The following is a 16,249-nucleotide window of genomic DNA, read 5'->3' as shown; positions in this document are numbered from 1 at the left end:
ACACACACAACCGAATCTTTGTCTCTTGGAATCATTTCCCACACCAAAGCTGATGGCCATTAAAAGAATTCAATAAAAAAGTTCCACAGGCATTAAGAGGCCAAGAGAGGATAAACAGGGTGACTTCCTGGGCACTTGTTCTCATCCAAACTGCCACCTCATGAGGAAGTGATGAATGCAATGGAGCATATGGTTCAGTTGTCAGAGATTAGGAGGTAGTTTTTAAGGCTCTTGCGGTTTTGTCCTGTTTCTGCTACAAACCTCCTTTGTCACTAAGAGCAAGCTGCCTACCTGCTTAGTGCCTCAGCCCCCCCTAGTTGAAAAGAGAGGTAGACATTTTAACTCTGTGTGATGATCAATATGTTTGCGTTTGTAACGTGAGCTGATCTCCAGAGATGAAAGAAGTAATCTGAAGTGAAAATTGCCATGATAACTCTGTGCTGAGCCTAATAGAGTCAAGCAGGACACTTTGGGAGCCAGAGACTAGACTTGATCATCCCTTGCCCAGAGGCAAATGTTAAGTGAGCCATGTCACTATGCCATCCAGATGACTGCAGGTCTGCAGGAGGAAGCAAAGAAGAGCCAGAGCCACACTGACTGGTACAAACATGCTTATAGTGTCCAGCTGAGAATGAGTAACAGCTGCTTGCTCATCATCCTGATTTCTGTCACTACTAGTGTTTCTGAATGCTGAAGTGTCCCAATGCTGTGACTCAGGGCTGTGAGTCATGGGGCTGTATGTCTCCACCGCATGGAATCACTCACTTGTTCTCTGATGAGATTGCAGAAATCACAGATCATCTTGGGTCTCTTACAGTGGTAAGTCTTAAAAATATAGACAGATATTTACAAACACATCCAGAACAAAGTCATTCTGTCTCAAATACTGTCTACAGGGGATTTGTAGTAAAGCTCAATTTCACATGCACATCCCACCCAATAAATCTAGGAAAAGTATAAGTCTTTTTTTCCTTCTGTAGACATTTAATTCCTATATCCCCAAAGCTCTAGCAAATCTGGGCTAAACAGGATGCAGTGCAGGTAGCACTCAACCTTTTGCTTCCCCTGCTTTTGCCAGTCACATTTTTAGACCTGAAGTTCTGGCACTGTGGTGACACAATGCTTTTTGGCATTGTATCTACCTGTCCAGGCTCTCCAGCATCCCTGGTAGGGAGCTTTGATCTAATGGCATTCTCTTAACCTCAGTGATAGGCACGAGTTGCACACAGGGCTGCAGTGTGAGCCCTCTCTGAGTTGGCTGTCATGACCTCAGAGAAGACACCAGAAACCCCCAAGGTATCACCAGATCTGTGCTGACCACAGATACAGAGCAGGGACAACTTTCTCATCTATGCACTGCAACACCAACCAGCTGCACATTCCAGAGCTCACCTCCAGTTTCTATAAGTTCTCTGTTGACACAGGTGCAGCTGAAATGGCCACCACTTCCTCTTGAGATGAGGGAGCAGGGGCTCACCTCAGCGCTTGACCTCACCGGCTGGGAACCTCCTGCGCTGTCCACCTGTACCGCACCTAATCAGTGGAGCGGTGTCCCCACACTGGCAAGAGTGGGATTGCTGACACTCCTCTGGTGGCAGCACAGTTTGTGTTGGCAAAAGAGTGTTTCTGTTGGCATATGCCTCTTCCCAGAATTGATTAAGTCATGCCTGTTTTTGCAAAAATCTCTGCAGCAAGGTGTTTTACTGGTGTAAAGATATGTAAAGAATCACTCTGTTTGCTCACAGCCAGTCTGAATCCTTCCCACAGAAGTAGATAAAAGACTGCATTGGCAATCTCCCCAAGTGGGATTCTGTGTGCTGGGACAGGCTGAGTGCACTTCTATGTCTGAACTAAGGCAGACAACCAACAAGACCCATACTAGGAAAGCAAACACAATGCTCTGAGCACAGGGACTCCCAAGTGATAGGAAGTGACTTCAGCACACCAATTCCTCTATTCCCGTAACTCTCTGTGGGTTTGCCAACAATCCTTATCGTCCTTGCTGAGAAAGGAGAGCTCTGCTAACTGATTACATCCTGCTTTCCTTACTGTGGTCAGTCAGTTGCTGCATACCAGAAACAGCTGGTATGATTGATAGATAAGCACGTGTCTTGATGGCTCTGTCTGCTCTAACCACATCTATCCTGCGACTACAAGACAGGCAGCTCTAAAAAGGAATGAAACAACACACAACAGTTTTGTTACCAGGACTAGTTTTCTACAAACACTAATGCAGGGGATATTGACTTTTCCCATATTTCCTACAAAATACTGTAGGTCTCCATGAAGGGAGCCAGGATGGTCCCAACCCTCCCCATCAGCCCCCCAAAGCAGGACACCCCACAGCCCAACAACCCCTGCACACAAGGCAGTTCAAGTGCTGGACCAAGAAGGTGCTGGACCAAGAAGATGCTGGCCTCATGACCCCAAGTTATCAGGTCCCCTGAGAGATACATCTCTAAATGAGGATCCATGCCCTGAGCTGACAGGGTCGGGTCTAACACCACCACCTGAGACTAGCCAGGAAATGTGCAAGACTGGACAGGAAATGTGCCCTTTAAGGACAAGCATGAATGCATTTGGAATTTTACCCCATTTTGATTAAAACTCTCTGCACCTTGAGTTCAGCATTTTTGGATAGCCTGAAGGCATTCTTCAAATGCAATAGCACAGTTAAGTAATAAAATGCCTCAGGATCACCTCTACTCCAAGCACACTGCCCTCTTTTAAGAAGCACCTCACGGCAAAAGTCATCTCAGGCCAAATTTCTCTTCAGTTTGAGTCACAGGAGTGTCATCAGAGTCAGAGATAGCTCAGTTTGTTAAGTGAGTAGAAGATGGACAATTTTATTTTGGCTCTTGTCTTTTTTTTTCTGTTCTAGTTCCTGGAATCTGGTTAGAAGTGGCCCTTCCCTCGCTCTGAGCTCACGCTTTGAGGTGGGCAGAAACGTTCATGTAGCACCTTCTTTGACCTTTCTGGTACTGAGATGCCTGTTGTTGCTGTTTTTGTAAGTTTCTGAGAAGCTCCCACAAGCCCCTGTCCCCCCCATCTCCTGAACTGCATCTGCAGCATCCAACAACAGTCCCTCTGGAGGGCAGCGTGGCTCTCTCAGTGACGACACCACACTCTTAATTTGTTCCAGCCTGTTTCACACTGACATTTTAGCACTGACGTCATCAGCTGCTGAAATTTCACTGCTGCTGCTAAGAATAACAGCCCTCTTCATCCTCCACCTTACACCAAATAATTATTTTAATACTGTAGGGATCTAAGCTTATCATTTCTGACACAAATCAGGCTCTGGTGGTTAAAAGAAGTAGTAAGAGCAAAGCATTGCAGATGCTTTTATGTTCTGTCAGCCTAGGACAGAAAAAAAAACCAACACAAAAATAAAAAGTGTATTGCTAAGTTGTAGGAGTGCTATAAAAAATGAACAGGAAAAGCTCAGAGTGATTTGTTTTAAAGCTTCTTTGTCAGACAGACCTAGGCATTGTGAATTGCTTAAATAGCCTAGGCTATGGTCAGCCCCTTACAATACCCCTTCAAAATTCTCCAAGGCTTTGTACCTTGAATATTTGCTTATCCTGGTGCAGTGCGAGCATGAAGTACTGCCAAATCAGAATTTCCCATTGACTTTGGGGCCTGAACCAAATCCCATCGATTTCTGTGGGAGGATTTCTATTAACTTGAATGGGCATTGAATCAAACCTAAATTGGCAGTGCTGTGCACCCATTTGGCACAGTGTAGCTCTCTGCATAAGGTAGAGAATCAGGTCCAAAGACACTCCGAAACGCTTTAATTAGGAGCATTATTGAGGAGAGCAGGCTTTTCCATCATTAAGCTGATAAACTGAATTTGTTCTATACTTTTAATAGCAAAGGGTCAGATTTTCAAAGACATTTGGTCTAAAGATGAAGCTGAATGCTTATAGGTTTCCAAGAAATGTTTTAAAGCAAATCAGATGCTGAGAGGCCTTTCAAATCAACAGTTTTCCACACTTATTTATACACTTTCAGAAATCCTAGGAGCTACCAATTGGCCTTTCTTGTAGGCTTATAATCTAATCAGAAGTTTTGAGATGAGCATTACCTGCAGCCAGGTCTGTTCTCCAGTTGCTGGTGAGGGCTGGGCCCTTGCAGGCACAGTGTGAGCAGCTGCACTAACTGCACCAACTATTGCCTACAGGCACCTGCCCCCAGTGCCCCCCAGTCCTCACAGAGGGAGAATGGCACCTCTGTCGGGCACAGCAAGCCATGCACAGTCCCTTCTGGGCAGGGGTGACAAAGGCCTCTCAAACCCAGACACACAGAGGTCCTGGAGATGTTATTTTCAACCCCTGCTGGGGAAGTCGGTGGCTAGCACAGCTTCCGCTCAAGAGGCAGAGCTGAACCTAGGCAGACCAACATCCTGGTTGGGATGGAGAAAATGCTCACAACTGCTTTGTTACTGCTTCCCCAACAACTCTGGGGTTCAGCATCACTTCCTGTGCTGCTGCTGACCCTCTCAGGCACCTTCCTCCACTGCTTGATCTTTAGCAACTGCTGCCTTCATCATCTCTGCATCTCCCTTTACTGCAGAATAAGGGAAGTTTTAGGAGCTGGCATTTCTGATGGATCTTCTGGTTACTCGGTTGGAGTTATTTTGGCTGGCTATTATTTTTAATATGCACTTGAGTGTTTGGCATAGTCTTTTTCTGGAAAGTACAGGGAGACAGATCATAAGACATGAGAGAAAGACATCCCTGCTTAAAAACGCTGGAGGCTGCAAGAGAGAGAAGATGAGAGCAGCATTCTCACATTAAGAAGCCTTCCCATGAAGTGCTGCTGGAAAGAGACCCAGAAAAGGTTGATGCTGGAGAGGAAAGCAAAGAGAAAGTGAAAGTGGTGTCAAAGCCGAGGCTCGAGCACGAAGTGCAGAAGCTGGGAATGTCTGCTCCGACCCCTGGCAGCCATTCTTGCCCGGCCTGGATGGGTCAGCAGGGTCACATGCCGATGGGCTGACAGGAGCATATCTCTGGGCTGACGTGCCTCTTCCGGCACACGTCTGGATGGGCTTGGCTGGAAGCCTGAGGGATAGCTGTGGACACCTGATTTCCTCAGCCCCCGTGCTAACCTCTTCCTCTCTTCCTCCCCATGACTAATTTCCCTCCACCTCCTCCCCTGCACACCCCCAGATCCTCACCCCGTGCATTTTTATGCACAAAAGACACTTGTTAAGTTGCGCCACCTGCTATTGGAATAAGTACCAGGTAAAGAGATAGGAATGTACTGAGGAATGTGATTCCTACAAACCAAGGAAACAAGGAAAAAATTCTGCCCTGCACTGGTAAGCACAGAAGCAGCTCTCAAACCATCTCCTGATAAGAGCCCTGCTTCTGAGTTGGGGTGCTCTTAGAAAAACACATTTAAGTTGCTGAAGAAGTTGCTCACTATAAACAGTAAGGCCTCAAATATGCTCATGTGTGTCTGGGGAGTCAGCGGGCCAGGGCATACCTGAGCTGGTTCACTTCCAAGAGGGTAAGCCATGACTTGGAGCCCTGCACTGAAAGCAAAGCTGTGCCCAGCAGCATTCCTGCGTGTGAGTGGGAATGGTGCCCCACCATATACTTTCTGCTTTCTTTTGCTGACATCCACAAAACTGCTCCCAGCTTTGGGCTGTGGCTCTGGTTCTATTTCCTACCACTTTTACTGGGATGCTGCTGTCCCAGTTTTGAGTGTAAGCTTCCCCAGGGCGAGCAAGAGGGGGAATCGGCCTACGGGGTTTTTTGTTGCTTACACCAAAAAGAATTATCTAATTAAAAATCATTGGAAACCACATGCATTTGCAGAAATGGCTCTGCTTCAGAGGAATCTCTCGAGGCAAATAAGTGGGTAATTCTTCAAGGGTTTATGAAAATAGCCTGTGTAGTTACACTCGCTGGGATAAAATTACAAGTGTTTTCAATCCTCATACTTCGGGGCATAAGTTGATCCTCAGCTGGGGGCCAGGGAGGAATTTCCTCCCAGAGGATATTATTGTTCTGAGATGTATCTCATGGGAGATTCACATCCTCCAGAGTATCTGGCATTAGCCACTGGAAGGGAAAAAAAAAAAAAAAAAAAAAAAGGAAAGGAAAGAAAAAAAAAAAAAAGAAAAAGAACAGAGCCCGTGCCCTGGTCTCCTCGCAGCACACCTCGGGGCCGGGGCCGCCCCCGCTGTTGCACAAGCTGCCCTGTCCGATGTTGTAAGGGTCCCGGAGGTGCGGGAAGCGCCGGGCCGGCCCCGCTCCTTCTGGGAAGCGCCGTGACTCACCCGCCGGGCCGGCCCCGCCCCCCGCAGGGACAGCCAATCACCGCCCGCCTATTTGCATCAGCGCCCGCGGGCCGCTGGGATGGCGGCGGGGGCCGCCCCGGCCGCCCCTCGCGCTCCCGCCGCGCCCTGCGCTCCGTGAGGGCCGCTGTCCTATGGGGAAAACGCTGAGGGACCATGCCTGCAGGAAAACACCGCTCGCCCTTACCTTGGGGCGAAAGGGACGGAGGAATTCATATAAGGAGTCACAGGGACGCTCTGAATTGCCCGGATGACCCTCAGTGGTCTGGGGTGCAGGCTTCAAACCTGTAGCTGTCTAGCGACAGAGTGGTTCAATTCCACCTTTCGGGCGGGGCCGCCGAGTCGGGATTCTGCCCGGCCCGTCCCTTTTGTGCCGGCAGTGCCAAGCCCGACCGTCCTCAGGGGAAAAGGGCAGCGCTAGCCGCGCTGTCCCGCAGTGTCGCCGCGCGTTTCGTTTATCTCTTCTTCCACTTTATTCCCACTGCACTGGACTCCTGGAATGGCAGCGTGCCAGGCACAGCCGAAGGACAATTCAGGTTTTAATTGGATTTTTCAGCTAAGCAGATCTTTGTTAAACTGTGTCACATGTCCTACAAGAACAGAAAAGAAGTAAATAACAGAAGTCATTCTCTAGATCTGCTCCATATTGACGATAACCCATCTCCCACCCACGCTGCAACAAAGATGCTTCACTTCAGCAGTAAGCACGGGTGCTAATAATGTCACCCAGCCCCACGAAAAATAAAGGTTAGCGTCAAGCTAAAAAACATATTCTTCAAGCAGAAGGCATTTATTTTGTGATATCCTGTTGCAACAACTCTCCAGTCGATGATTTGTGGAGCCTCTAGTTAGGATGAGACCCCAACCAGCCCCACGGCAGGGGACAGCAAGGATTGGAAGGGCAATTTCACATTGTCTCCCAGCCCCACAGGCAGGAAGGGAGATTCTGCCTGGTGAATTACAGAATACTGAGTGAATTATCAGATCTCCAGTGTTCCTGGGTGCTTTTTGAGGGGCGCAGTGCCATCCGGAGTTAAGTAGGTAAGCACCCCTGAGGATCTAAGCCAGAATGACTGTGCTTTCTTTACATGAAATGAGTCACTCCAGCTGAAGGCCTGGGAGGAGAAGGGAAGGGCACAGGGAGCCCTGAGACCATTGCTGATGGCTGCTACTGCTTCGAGCCTGCAGACCCCTGAGCTGGTTGGGGAGGAGCAGCCTTGGTGCCAGCAAGGCATGTTGCTCCAGGAATACACAGTCCTGTGACAGAAAATCTGAGGGGACAAGTCCCTCTGAAGCTCCCACAGTGTGTGCCAACTTCTCCGTGGCCTTGCAGATGTGCGTGCACAGCTGGGAGCGCTCCCAGTCCCAGATGGCCATCTCTGTTCCACACCACTCTGCCTGCCAGCCAGCCTGCTCTGCCCATAATGAACTTTCTATGTGGGATTTCTCTGCGGCCTCAGAAATTGGTATCTGCTCTGCAGTTTGGCTGGGGGGGGTTGTTTTGGGGGTGAGGGGGAGAGTTGGAAAGGCCTTTGCCCAGTAGTGGGCAGCTGAGAATGTTAGCGCTCCATGTCAGTTACCAAGCAGAACATAATACGGCTCTTTCATGTGGTGTTTATAACTGAACATGCTGTTTTGTGTCAGCCTGATTTTTTTTTTCCTTCCAAGAAGTAGTTTTGGATTAAATTATGACAATTACATTCTTATATTCACACACACACACCCCCGCCAGCTCCCACCCTTGCCCTGCGTGCACACAAACACAAACGGGAATTATGTGCTCTGAGCGTGATTTGAACTCCACAGCCTGGGATCTGTGCCTGGCATTGAGTTCACTTTTTTTTCCTCCACAACAAAAAGGCCACATCTACTCTGTACTCTTTCATTGCCTCAGGAAAAAGTAGGATGGTCAGATTGCTAGTGTGGGTGATTTGTCCCTCACAGAGCTGATGGGCATGAGACTTCCAGGCACGAGAGAGGAGGCTGGGGAGCCTTGCCTGGGGAGCTTGTGGCAAGCAGTACAGGGACCTGGCTTTGTGAAATCCCCTGTGAATCCCTACTTGGAGCTGTCTACACTCCCCCAGCCTGGCTCCCACACCTGGTCAGTGCCTCATCTGGTGGGTAACACAGGCACACGACAGGAAGCAATCCTGCTTTTTTTTGGGCTGTGCCTGGCAAGGCTGCACCTCTGGCACGTGGTTGAGTGCAGGGAAACACAGGTGTTCATTAGGACGAGGGACATGGCAAGGCTGCTCTTGCAGCCTTTAGCTGACACAGTGGGTGGGACAAGGCCTTAGGAAACAGGGCACCCTATATTTCAGAGCTGTTTTTTAAACACTGGTTGGAGGAGAACACCAGTGCGGAGATCCGTGTAGATGATCTGTCCGTAGGAGGGACATTTTGTACAATGCCATCCATGTCCTGTCTGAGTCAGCTTTGCTTGGAGTCACTATTAGTCAGGCAAAACTTCCAGTGTTTCAACCTGAATGTCACTTTCTTCCCTGACAAAGGGCCAAATTAAGAGGAGCCAAAGCCCTCAGCACTGGTTAAAAGGCAATCCAGGGGTTACTCAGAGCCAAAATGCACGAGAGCCTGGCTCCTTAGTCAAATGTAATCTGCCTCCTGTTGTTTTCCCCATGGAGTCAGAGCACGGTGAGGAGGATGTGCTGGTGACAGATGGCTGACGCGACTCGCTGAGCGTACGGGTGACTGGGCTGTGACTCAGCAAGTGTTTGGTTACAAGAGACTGGGAGCATGTGCTTTTGCACTGGGAACAGTGGTCCTAGCTGGATCTCCTCCTGGGAGGATCAGGTATGGGCTGTCCTGTGACTGCCATCTTCCATGGGAGGAAAGCAGGCACACGTGGCCTATTAGAACAGAAAGTCAGGCTCCTAAATTACTGTTTACACTTGCAGTGGATAATGTCTGAGTGTGTATAAATACATGACCTGCCAGTGGTACTTAGATGTCCTACTGGCCTTCAGAAAGGAAACATCCTGGCCTAAATTACCATCTTGCTCAGAGGGAGTAGGACTCGGAATTGCAGTTGAGTCACTAGAGGGGGACAAAGACCTAGCCAGGGTATGCATCCATCTACCACTTCCCCCAGCTGCAGCTGTGGGAGACACCTTGGAGAGGCAGCTGCAGAGATGGCCCTGGTCCTTCCCAGGTTTGAAGGTGCCCAATTGCAGGAACAGTTTTCAGGAGGCTGAGCATGCAGCTGGGGACCAGCAATGCTTTGTGGAAATGAAGCCACTCCTTTTCCCCCAGAAGCATGATGGCACATGAATGTGCATGAGTAGGTCAGCAGCCTTTATGTTGGCTCTTCTAGCATTTCTCCCTACCTAGAGCCAGTTGGTCCATAGGTAGCCTGAGCTTTCAAAGGCTAAATTCCAGGCATTGCACAGCACAAGACAGTGTCACCTGGGCAGAGGACACAGACAATCATGTATGGTTACAGGCACATGCCATTTTTCTCCTCTCTTTCATGAATGGAGGAGAGCTGAATTCCCCTGTCTGGATGGGCGCCAGGTGTTATTGCTGTCTCTGGGAGCTAAAGACGTCATGGAAATACTGGAGGACTTAAGCAGAGCGTACCTGTGTGCATCCCACACACACATGGAGAGCCCAAGTGGCCCTGGCAAGCAACAGGGAACTGCTTGAAAGTGACACATTGCCCTGGAGTGCTTAAAAGCTGTCCCACACAGTATCCTGGGGAAATGGAGACCATAATGACTCACAGGAATGGGTCTGATAGGAGCCCTCAGCCCAGCCAGGCTGTGCGTGGAACCAAGACACTCCTGTTTTCTCCCCTCCAGCATTCTTCCCTGACCAAACCCAGGATTAAGCCATTTGGCTCTGATTGGAGCTGGTCAGAACATGTTTTTCTTCTCTTCTCTTCTCTTTTCCCGTCCTTCACCCTTTGGAAAATGTTGACATTTCAGCAAAGGGCTGAAAAACCAAACCCTGAATATTTTCCATTGGAAAACGCTGGGGGAAAGGGAGAGGAATAATCCCCAAACTGCCAACAATCAAATCTCTTTTGCTTTTAAGGCTTTTGGGTTTCTGCAAGGGAGGCATATTTGGAGGTCAGTGAACACTTTTTATGAAAATATCTGTTCTCTTAAAACCAAATTTTTCACTAGAAGTGTTCCAACTGGCATCATTTTCACTGGTGATGGTTTGGACACTCTCTACATCTAATTTTGGAAAGATCTGAAGAAAATTTAATTCATTTTATTGGAATATAAGGCACAAATGACACTCCCACAGCACAATTGATACTGAGAATTTGTATACCCTGATGTTCTTTCTTTGTAAAGAGCGCTGTTCGCACAAACATCTCAAGCAAGTTTGGAACCTGGTCTCTGGAAACACCACTCTCCCAGAGCTCCAGCTGATTTGCCTCAGACCTCAGAGCACATTCCTGAAGGGGACCTACCTTTCACAAGGTCCCATCAAAGGCTGCAAAGGAATCAATGTGCATGAAAGGTGTGTTACCTGGAACTATCCCTTGAGTAACTGATAGCACAGAACACTTACAAAGCATTTTGTTCTGATGTCTTCAGCTGACTTACATTTCTGTTTGCATTGTAATGTAGACCTGAAGCATGTTTCATCTTGGTTTTGCATATTATTCTGCTTTCCTGTAAGCTAAAAATAAAAAAGAAAAGGGACAATGTTAGCATAACAGAACACACATATTTGGAGGAGATGAATTATGCCCTAAAACCTTCACTAAATGTGGCTAATAGCAGGTTAGAGTTTATAAAAGGAAAGATCTTAAAATGGGCACACACTGGTCATAAATAAATTGAGGCTGCAGACTTGCAGAAACCTTCAAAACAACAGCAGAGTGAAGTTCAGAATAACCTCCAAAAAAAAAAAGCAATAGGAATAAAAAGCTTAACTGTTTGAAGACAGATTTTTATCAGTTGTGGGATATCATGACAGCAAAGGAATAGATTCAATCACACAGACAATCCTTTTAATTTGTCATGCCCCTTACCCCATTATTTTCCATGCTGAAGCTTTTCAGTTACTATTTACATTCTCTCTGGTATGATTTAGCATTTGCACTGCTGCACTTCATTCTGATTTAATACAGCTCCCTGTCTCCTGTTAGTCCCAGGTTTTTCTGAGCTAACCACCTGTGTTTGAATTCAGTCAGCATCAAAAAAGGGGCATATTTGACGTCATCAAATCCGTGTTTTTATTATTTTCAGTTTAGGAACATGTCATTGTAATTGTTAAAGCTCATAAAACAGTGGGTTTAGAAAAATAATGATGCAAAACCTGTTTTAGACCTCACCTCTGTTGGCTGGAGACAACTAAATTGCATGTTGATAAAAAGAACAGGTACTGAATATCTCTGATAGCAGTGACAAGAAATACAGAGGACCTGCATTAGTGCTGCACATGCTTTGTCATAATTTTTCAAGATAACTTTTCACTTAAAGAACCTTACTCTTGAATTAATAAAGTCAAAAGTTCAAGAGTTTTAGCCCCTGGCCTTGGAAACACAATTGCATGCAAGAAGCCATGGCAGAATCCTGAGGAAGTGCCATCTGGAGCTGCAGAGCTGTAAGTAGCCTTTGGAAAGCCCTACACACAGAGCTGAGATGTAGCTATGAGCTGTCCTTGCTCCCATCAGTACTGCAGGGGCAGATGCAGAAACAAGGAGATCCCAAGTAAGAAGATAAGGAGTCAAATGAATCACCCTGTCACTGTGCGAAATGCACTGACTGGGAGAGCAAACAGATTAAGCCAGGGCTCACGACTGTTAACATTCATAGAAACACGTTCCGCAAATTCCGCTTTCAGAGAAAAACTGGATTCTAGCTTCCTTCTGGTAACTTAAAGAGGCAGCAATCTGTTCATATGACCTTCAGATTGGGCTGGTACAGTGACTGAATCCTACAGTAAAAACTGAAGAATAGCCTTTGGGGCAGAGCAATGGTCCCCCCCCACTCAGCACTCTGCCCCCAACTAGGGCAAGGTCCGGGGAGCATACACCTGGACATTTTCCTCTCCCATCTGTTTCCTCAGCATTCACCTTTGTTGGATTGGGGTGTTCCATTACATATTTGCCTGTTCCTTTTACTGTCATTTTATGGGCCTGTTGGCTGCAAATGTGTCTCTTCCATTTTGAGCCCACTGATGCTCTCTGCCTCTGCAGCCTTCTGGGCCAGTAACTTCCAGAAATTCTCTACCATTAATGTGATGTAATTTCTTTAAATTGTTTTAAACTCATCTCCTACTGGTTTCATTAAGTACTCCCTGTTCTGCTGTTGATAGATTTGGCTACTAATGGCTCTGCATTCATCGCAGCCACCCTGCTTTAGTGAATCCAGTCCTTAGCCACCAGAAAAAATAGGGAAGCATTGCAATACTGGTTCCTCAGCTCACTTCAGTCCCCGGTACTTGCTGACCTGCACAGATTGGTTTTGTGCCTGGGGCACTCTGGCTATTTCCAAACTCAGGGGAGAAAAATGATGGCAAAGCAAACGGAGTGCAACTTCCTCCCGGGGCTGTGCTCCCCCGCAGCTGCTCACCGGTGACGCAACAGGTCCCCTTTGCGGTTCGGAGCTGGATGCTGGTGGCCCCGTCCTTCTCCTGGGGCTCTGCAGTTCCGGGCCCAGCAGGGGGCTGCAAAGCAGCAAGCAGGATTTCAGGGAGGGTAGGCTGGCAGCCCTGGCGGGGGTGTCCGGGGCATCTTCCAAAGTGGCTTTAATTAATGAGCACATGTGCAGCGAGGAGAGTTACAGCATCCCACTCAAATTGTTGACTTGGAGCCGCTTCTGGAGACAGCCGTATTCTGCTCATTAGGAAAGAGCTTTTTTGCAATGCCCTTGGATTGGACAGCTCTTGGATTGCACCACGAGATCAAGTCCACGTACGGGCTGCCTGCCTTTCGGCTGCCAGCTCCAAGAGGGTTGTTTTTCTTGTCTTCTCATTCTCAAGGAGTGCTCAGCCAGATGGCCTGTTTTCGAATGCACTGTGCGTTGGTTGGATGTGTGTTTGGAGAGTCTGCCAGCTTCATGAGAAGGAAGAAAGAGCAAAAGAAAGGGAAAAAAGCACCATTTGGTATCTATCTCTGGGACCCAGCCAGAGTTGAGGCTCTGTTTGAAGAAGGGGGGAGTCTTAAGAAGGAAACTCTAGACAAAATTGAAAGCTGGAAAAACTTTCAAGCTTGACAGACTGGGAGACTGAAGTTCTGTACAACATCCATCCACTACCTGGCTCCATTGCAAACGTGTAGCAGACTTCCTCAAAAACAACAGTAAGAGCAAGCATGAGCACTGAGTGTCTGTGTCTCTGCTCTCCCAGCCTACCTCACCTGTGGGCTGGGGTGCAGAGAGGTGACCCAGCCAGCTGCCCACCAAGGCTGGGTGATACTGCCTCTGGGTTTGAGGATTTTGCTCTCCATTCACCAAAACCAGAAATTATAGCATGCAGCCTGAACACATCAGCTCAGGAAGAGGAATGCGATGGAGTAGTACAAAATAGCCATCACCATGGCCCAACACTTGAAGAAGCTAGCCTTAGTTAGTAAATTAAGCCAGGCCAATGTAATTTTCTTGTACCCTCTTATGTTCATTTCCCAGAAACACCTTCTGTTGGTTTGGTGCAGCAAATAAATACAGGCCAAACCAGAGCAACGGCTTTTTCCAGCACTCATTGGCAAATAATTTGAACCTGACAAGAAAAATCTGTTGTTGAAGGAAAGGGGGAAGTTTTGAAGTTTGGGTGGATTGTGCTTGGCTTTGTTTTCTTAACTAGATGTCATGTTGTGGTAACCACATATTGTTCCAAGCAGCAGGAGGAGGTCTTGCTGAGCAGAGCTGGAGAAAGCCACATTTGTAGCCGTCCCCGCTGGCTGACACACCACTGTGTCTTACAAGCAGGCTTGTCTGCTTGCTCACTGAAACCATGGCACAAAGAAGATGGTTGCAGGAGCACATGTGTCTGTGCAGGTGGCTGTGGTAGCTGCAAACCTCCCTTCTCCGCTGATTGCACCAAATGATTTTCATTGAAGTGATCAGAATTCATGGATCCTGGGTGGGCAGTGTGTTGCAGACACTCTGCTGAAAGCCAGGGCAAAAGGGGCTCTTCTCACTCCTGGTGGGGGACACAACTCAGGCCAAGCCTGCTGGTGTCCACAGCATGTCAAAGGCTCTGTGGCTTCTCAGGAGTTCCAGCCTGTCACTACTCCAGTTCCAAGAGGTGCTTCACAGCAGTCTCAAGGGCAGCATTTGCAGGCCCCACCATGTAAAGAGCAGGACCTTTCCCCACACATCCTCAGCTGTTGGCAAAACAATGTCTCTGACCTAGAAGTGCAGATGCCATCCTAGAAGGGAAGGAGGTTTAGCTGGTTCAAGACAGTGATTACATCACACAAGTACATTCTTGCATGGGTAGGAAGGCTGCACAAAGAGATTGCCTCCCTTCCTACTACTACAGTACTCAATTTTGGTAAATAACCCTGGCATAAAAAAACCAGGCTGCGGTACCTACATTCACAGTTAAGATTATCACAAGAGAATGGATTTTCTGTGTGCCAGAAAAAAAGGTGCAAAAGTCTAAGAGTAAATTCAGCCATTCCATCCAGGGCTTTAAAGGGACCATTACACCACTCTGGCAATTGCCTGATTGTTACCAATGCTGTGTTATGGAGCTGATAAAGGAATTGCACCTAAAATTCAGGGGACTGGGAGTCACTGGATTGGGGTTTACCACAGTTAGGCTAGTTGGCCAGTTATTGCACCTCTTGGCAAATGGAAATAATGATTACCACAATATTCACATGAGTATTGTTGGAAGGAGGTAGCTCCCAAACAAAGGTCATTAGTGCACTTTGGGTGGGAGATCAGCCAGAAAAAACATCCAGCCATACGCTCACCCAAGCTGCACTGGCTGTGTCAGACACAAACAGCAGCCTCTGCATTTTTCACATATGCCAGTTTTCCCCTGCTTTGTTTCATTGCTCTAGTGCTGCCTGACTTGTGGACCTGTGCATCTCCACCATACTGTCCAACATGGCATGAGCTGACAGGCCAGTCTGAAAAACAATTCCCTATAAGTTATCTGGGCTAAGGTACCATTACATGCCTAGCATTGCCCAAGGACAGGAAGCTAGAGTATTGCCCCACATGGGATTTTGGAGATTTGTGTACTGTACAGAGAGGTGAGGCCTGCCTTTCGGCACCAGTCCTGGCTGCTTTGCCACCAGCCTTTGTGTATAACATTTTTAGCCACTCAGTACCTGGATGGATGGGAGATCTCCAACAGAGGAACCAGAGGTTCAGAAAGTCTCCTCTCCAGCTAGGGATAGGTCAGTAGATGGCATAAGTACATGGCATAAGTAACATTGCACTGTCCATTATGAACAAGGGTCTTGAGTGTGGCTGCACTCCAGTTCAGCAGCACCCACCGAGGGACTGCAGAGGATGGCTCTGATTTTGCATCTGAGCAGCTCATTTAGGCAAAATCCTCCTTCAATAGCTCAAGATTTTCACAGGGACTGAACTCCCCAACCCAGTTAAAAAGTGGCCACATCTGCCTCAATGCATGGCCTCACTTTGCACCCAGAAGCTTTCAGAGCATATTCTTAACTTCATTAAGAAAAGCATATTTCTAGCAAGAAGAGATGATGATAATCACGTACAGCTTCCATTTCTCAGCTGTGGGGGAAAACTCCCTATGCTACAACTCCAAGCAACAGGAGATGGTGGACACAGGACAGAGCTGAACATCAGCAACAAGGATGTGATGATTGAAGCTGAAGATCTGATTTAAAGCCTAGGTATACACAAAGTGGACAGTGCCTGAGATCCATGCTGCTTAGGTTGACAAGCCTACACAGGCTTGGAGTACATAGAGTACGTGGAGTCAATCCCATTCTCACAGAGTGTTTCACACATCCATTCTCTCAGTCCC

General features: G+C 47.7%; 1 non-coding gene across 1 annotated transcript; it reads left to right on the top strand.

Annotated features, from left to right (window-relative positions):
- The first annotated feature begins 6,554 nt into the window (after nucleotides 1-6,554).
- Nucleotides 6,555-6,641, top strand: TRNASTOP-UCA (transfer RNA opal suppressor (anticodon UCA)). The gene has a single exon. It is a non-coding gene; the product is annotated as a tRNA-Sec (tRNA).
- Nucleotides 6,642-16,249: the final 9,608 nt, after the last annotated feature.

This window comes from Molothrus ater, chromosome 3, assembly GCF_012460135.2.
Source record: "Molothrus ater isolate BHLD 08-10-18 breed brown headed cowbird chromosome 3, BPBGC_Mater_1.1, whole genome shotgun sequence".
Classification (NCBI taxonomy): Eukaryota; Metazoa; Chordata; class Aves; order Passeriformes; family Icteridae; genus Molothrus; species Molothrus ater.
The sequence above is the reverse complement of the archived record's forward strand: the minus strand, read 5'-3'. Positions and strand labels throughout refer to the sequence as shown.